Source organism: Mauremys reevesii, linkage group 17 (genome assembly GCF_016161935.1).
Source record: "Mauremys reevesii isolate NIE-2019 linkage group 17, ASM1616193v1, whole genome shotgun sequence".
Taxonomy (NCBI): domain Eukaryota; kingdom Metazoa; phylum Chordata; order Testudines; family Geoemydidae; genus Mauremys; species Mauremys reevesii.
The window spans coordinates 14,272,536-14,278,121 of record NC_052639.1 but is presented as its reverse complement, the minus strand read 5'-3'; the positions used below and the strand labels follow the sequence as shown (position 1 = coordinate 14,278,121).

General features: G+C 52.7%; 1 non-coding gene across 1 annotated transcript; it reads right to left on the bottom strand.

The window, feature by feature from the left end:
- Nucleotides 1–425: 425 nt before the first annotated feature.
- On the bottom strand, nt 426–497 carry TRNAA-UGC. Its single transcript has one exon. It is a non-coding gene; the product is annotated as a tRNA-Ala (tRNA).
- Between the last annotated feature and the right edge of the window lie 5,089 nt (nt 498–5,586).

Here is a 5,586-nt window from a genome sequence, read left to right as displayed (position 1 = left end):
CCTTAAACCTGGGGCTCTTCCTCAGGAGAGAGACAAAAATTCCTGCCTTGTGCCAAAGCTGTATAAGGGGTGGAACTGAACAAACATGGCTGCAGTCATGAGACATCCCTAGCTACCACGTGAGCTGGAACAAGGGCTGTACCAGGTGAAAAGATTGGGCCCAGACAAAAATAAGTCTAGTCTTTGCCTCTCAGTCTGTGCATATGGGACCTTTCCTCCAGTGGTGGAGGATTCTCCTTTTCATCTACTCTTGTCCCAAGCAGCACAACTGGTGGGAATCTTAAATGTACAGAGGAGTCTTAGGAGCAGAAAGCCCACCCAGACCTTCCATGCAATTGGCACTTGCCCCTCACTGAGCAGGATTGAAACTCCTGCAGGGTCACATCCTCTCTGGGCATGAGCAAAGCAGCAGGGTGAAAGGAACCTAGATATGCTGGGAATTGAACCCAGGACCACATACATGCAAAGCATGTGCTCTACCACTGAGCTACATCCCCAGATGGATGATGTGGGCTATAGGTTACACTCAGAGCCCTCCTGTTTCCAGAATATCCAGTGGCCTAAGAGCAGCATGAGGGACACATTCCCGGCTCTGAGGCCAAATCTGCTGTCCTGGAGGCTGCTGGTTTTTGGGGGTCACATTTCAGCAGGGCCAGATTCGATGTGTGGAGCAGAGAGAGTGGGTGCCCTGGACTCAGGGTGCAGAGATACACTCAGCCCTCTCCCCTGCTTTGGGTGGGGGGTGCTGCCACCCCCTGCTGGAAGGTAATGGGAGGGGAGGGGTGCTGTGAGTCGCTCACCGCCTGACTCTGGTGGTAGCAGTGGTGTGGGAAGCTCCAGGTGTTTCTAGGATCTGCTCTTTCCACCTGCCTGTAAAGTCCAGCTTTCCCCAGTACGTTCACTGCGGTGCAATTGGGTCACTGTTTCCATGGCTGCACAGCAAAGAATCACTCCCAGTTTCCCGTCTATCTGCGGCAGGATTAGCCTGTGTCAGTGATTAATGAGGTGGATCTTGTTGTAAATTGTTATTCATTCCCCACCTTGACAATTCACACAGTCAGATTCCCAGCACCTCAGTGATCCTGGTAGCAGGAGTTGGGTCCTGAGACTTTCAGGGTTCTTTCCCCCTCCTCCTGGAGTGAACTGAGCTTTTTCCCCATCCCAGACAATCCATGAAATAACAACAGGGGCATAAAGAAAGAGGGGAGGGAACATCTCACGGCCAGGGCTGGATGTGCCCAGGGCCCCCTGCTTGTCCATTGTTTCCATGGAATTTGGCCCCCTGCTTTGCACAAGGGACAGAGAAGGATCTTGCTGTTCCTGTGTCTGTGCAAGGAAAATTGTTCTTCCCTAGGAAAGAGAGGCGGGAAATGGCCCATGGTGGGACAATATCCTCAGGATTAAGAGCAAAGGACTCAGGCTGAGAACTGATTTAACCCCACTTATCTATCCGTAGGGGCAGACTGCTGAGCGGGCAGCCGAGCCCTGAGTAGGGGGCGGAGCTAGGCTGAGGAGGGGGCCTATAAAAGCGGCCGCCCAGCCAGGCAGCGGCACAGGAGCCGGCGAACAGGGCTGCTAACAGGGAGTTGGAGGGGGAGTTAGTTTACAGGGGGAGTCGGAAGGGGCAGGGGGTGCGGTGCTGTGTTCCCCAGGTGAGAAGGCTGATAGAGGCAGAGACAACAGCAGCCATGAGCCAAGCAGCAGGGGATACAATGAGGATGATCGCATGCAGCAGCTGCAGAATGTACATGGTCCTAGTGGGGGCACCGGAACAGAGGTATGTATGCATGAAGTGCCGCCTAATAGAGCTGCTGGAAGAAAAGATCGTAGGTCTAGAGATGCAGGTAGAAACCTGGTAGAGATTAGAAGGGGCTTGAGCAGCTGATGGAGCAAAGGCAAGCTGTGGCTGAAGGGGAATGCTCAGGGGTACAGGGGAAGCAGGGGCTAAGGCCTGTGAGGCGGGAATGCTGGATGGGAACATGGGCAGTGGAAGCATGTGATCGTGAGAAGCAGGCCGAGGAAAAGGAGAGCCAGTGAGGGAGAAATAGAGCTAAGGAACAGGTTTGAAGGTTTGGAGAATGAGGAAGGGGTACAGCAGGTGGTAGCTGACGGTGGGAGACCAAGGAAGAAGAGAATAGCGGCTAGTCCGATAGAAAGAGGGGAGGAGTCGATGGTGACAGCACCGACTTTGGGCCCCGGGAGGATGCAGGATGGCTTAAGGGGGACTACAAGGGAGGATAGGAATGGAAGGAGCTTGCAATCAGGGGGAACGGGGGATAGGTTAGCAGACCGCACTGTCACCAGGCAAAGGCAGGTCTACGTGATTGGGGATGCCATACCGAGAAGGTTGGACAGGCCTGTGACCAGGGCCGATCCGGAGAACAGAAGGGTGTGCTGTCTACCGGGCGCTAAAATACGGGATGTGGACCTGCAGTTGAAAAGGATCCTAAAAGGAGCAGGTAAGAACCCATTGATCATCCTTCATGTAGGAACGAATGACACGGCTAGATTCTCGCTAGAGAGGATCAAGGAGACTATGCCAGGCTGGGTAAGACGCTCAAGGAAATTGAGGCTCAGGTGATCTTCAGTGGGATTTTACCTGTCCCTACGGAAGGGCGACAAAGGGGTGACAGGATTGTGATGATAAATAGTTGGCTCAGGAAGTGGTGCTATAAGGAGGGCTTTGGGACGTATGGGCACTGGGAGGCTTTCGGGGACAGAGAACTCTTCTCACGGGATGGACTCCACCTGAGTAGGGAAGGAAATAGACTTCTAGGAGGGAGGCTGGCTCATCTGATCAAAAGAGCTTTAAACTAGGAATTCAGGGGAGACGGTTGGGAGATGTCCAGGCACTCTCCACGCCAAATTTAAACATTGAGAGGGAGGACAGCATACCCTGCAGCTGGGTGTGTCCCTGCCTGTGCAAAGGTTTGTGTGAGTGCAGGGCCGGGAGCGAGCTGCATCTTCTCCCAGCAGCTGTGTGAGAGGGAGCCCAGGCTGGGGAGACAGAGGGCTCAGCGGTACCCCAGCTCCAAGTTGCACCCTGGGGCCTTTAAACATTAGGAACCATCAGAGTTAAGGTGACGTGTACAAACTTTGTGCAGTGCTGTTGTGCATGCGTGTTATGATACAGACTCCCAAGCGTGGCCTTGGGGTGAATTCCCTGCCCCCGACAGCATCAATTTCCTCCAGACCACCAAGGGAAGTGGTGCTTTCTCCATCCATCCCTTGATGAGGTGCCTTTGTGGAGTCTGCTTTGGTCCAAAACTTGCTAGAGTGCCATACAGGAGGCCTGGGCTGTGCAGAGGGGTCAGATGAGATGATCTAAGTGTCTCTTGTGGCCTTAGTCTCCAAATCTCAGCAAAACTGAGTGTGGCACATTGAGAGCCTCTGAGGTTTCCATGTGCTGCCTGCTTGATCCCCAGCACTAACCCTGAGTGCGTGGGGTGTCACAGGGAGAGCAGCTCAAACATGCAAAGGGGCTGGCCAGGGGCAGGACATTAGCCCTGCAGGGCAGGGGTGGGTGAGGCGGTGACATCACAAGGGCCTTGTGCAGCACCTCAGCTGATTGGTGAAAGGAGGTTGGGAGGCGGTGACCTCACAGAGCGTCCATGACAACAGCCAGGTAGGACAGGCTGCAGGGCTGGGGCCATCTCAGAGACCCCCGGGGCTTTGCTGCAGAGAGTCTCCTTCTGTAGGTCTCCCCAGCCTAGGTCCGTGCTGATTAGGCCTCCACTGGATTCTTGTGTACAGTTCTGGGCATCACATTTTTGGAAAGATGCAGAGAAATTGGAGAAAGTCCAGAGAAGAGCAACAAGAATGATGAAAGTCTAGAAAACATGACCTATGAGGAAGATTGAAAGAATTGGATTTGTTAAGTCTGGAGAAGAGAAGACTGAGAGGGGACATTACAGTTTTCAAGTACCTAAAAGGTTGTTACAAGGAGGCGGGAGAAAAATTATTCTCCTTAACCTCTCATGATAGGACAAGAATCAAGAGGCTTAAATTACAGCAAGGGAGGTTTAGGTTAGACATTAGGAAAAACTTGCTAAGAGTCAGGGTGGTTAAGCAGTGGAATAAATTGCCTAGGGAGGTTGTTGAATCTCCATCCTTGGAGATTTTTAAGAGCAGGTTAGACAAAGCCCTGTCAGAGATGATCTATATAATACTTAGTCTTGCCTTGAGTGCAGGCGACTGGACTCGATGACCTCTTGGGGTCCTTCCAGTCCTATGATTCTATGATCCAAAGGTCTCTACTTGCCTTAATGTCTACAAATCTCTGCAAAACTAAGTATGGGCCATTGAGCAGCCTGTGATGTTTTTATGTGTCGCCTGCTTCGTGTCCAGAAGTAACACTGAGTGAGTGGGGGTGTGGGTGTGACACAGCAGGAGCAGCTCAAAGATGCAAAGGGGCTGTCCAGGGCGGTGACATCACACTAGCCTTTTACAGGAGCTGGGCTGATTGGTCAAAGGAGGTTGGGAAGCGGTGACCTCACAGAGAGTCTATGAGCAGGGGCAGGTAAAGAGGCTGCAGGGTGGGGGAAATGGCTTTGCTGCAGGGAGTCTCCTTCTCAAGGTCTCCCTTTGAGGAGTGAGAGAGAATACAGGGTCACGCCTGTGAGCGCGAGGAGGAGCCTCCTTGGGGTTTTCCCTTTCCACTGCTAATTGGTGAGAAGACAGACGTCCCTGTGGAGCAGAGAAGAGCCTCAGAGAGGTTTCATGTTGTTGTTTCATGTTGTCATAGGTTTCCTTCATATGGACTGCATGACCAAGTGGAATTGATGGCAAAACATTGCCATTATGCAGTAAAACATCTTTAAGACTCGTCTTCGATGAATCAACGAACAGTCTCCACTCATGTGGACTGTGAACGATGTTGAGGCTGCCATCACACCATGGATGTTGTTGCAGGCTACAAGATGGCCTTCCATGAAGAAGAATGGGACAAGATCCTTTTGACGGTCCCGGAGCAGGCTACATGAGGAAATCAGTCCTTTCGTTGGACTTGCTGGCAGAAGAGCCCAGTGATGGTGCAGCTCCCGAGCGTCAGTGACAACGCAGCGCTCCAGCAACTGAGCTCTAGGGCTCGCTGCTGAAAGAAAAGCTTCACGAGTGACAAAGGGAAAAGGAAGGTGCTGGTCTTTAGCCAAGGGCAGGGAGCCCCACCCTCCAACACAGACCATTTCCCTCGTTGTCTGTCTGTGCTGGGACAGGAGCAATAACACGGCCTCCTGCTTTTGCTATTGCAGAGAGTCGGTTCTGACGGTCTCCTCAAACCCAGGGTGCGAAACAGGCCTCAGAGCTGACTGGGTGTAAACAAGAACTACTCAGGTAGACTGTGTCAGCTGCGAATTCAGATGTGCCCCTTTCCTGGAGAGATGGACTGAGCTGTGAGGGGACTGGAAGCGGAGCTCCCAATGTTTAACTTGCACTCGTTCAGCATCTTTCCTGCGAGTGCCGTCACTGTAGGTTAAATCCTCCAGCCCAGGACTCCCCACCAGCTGTGGGCCTGACAAGCTTTCCCTGGGATTGGATTCTGTAGAACAGGGGTGCAGGGAACCAGCAGGTGCATCTGACTCCTTGGTG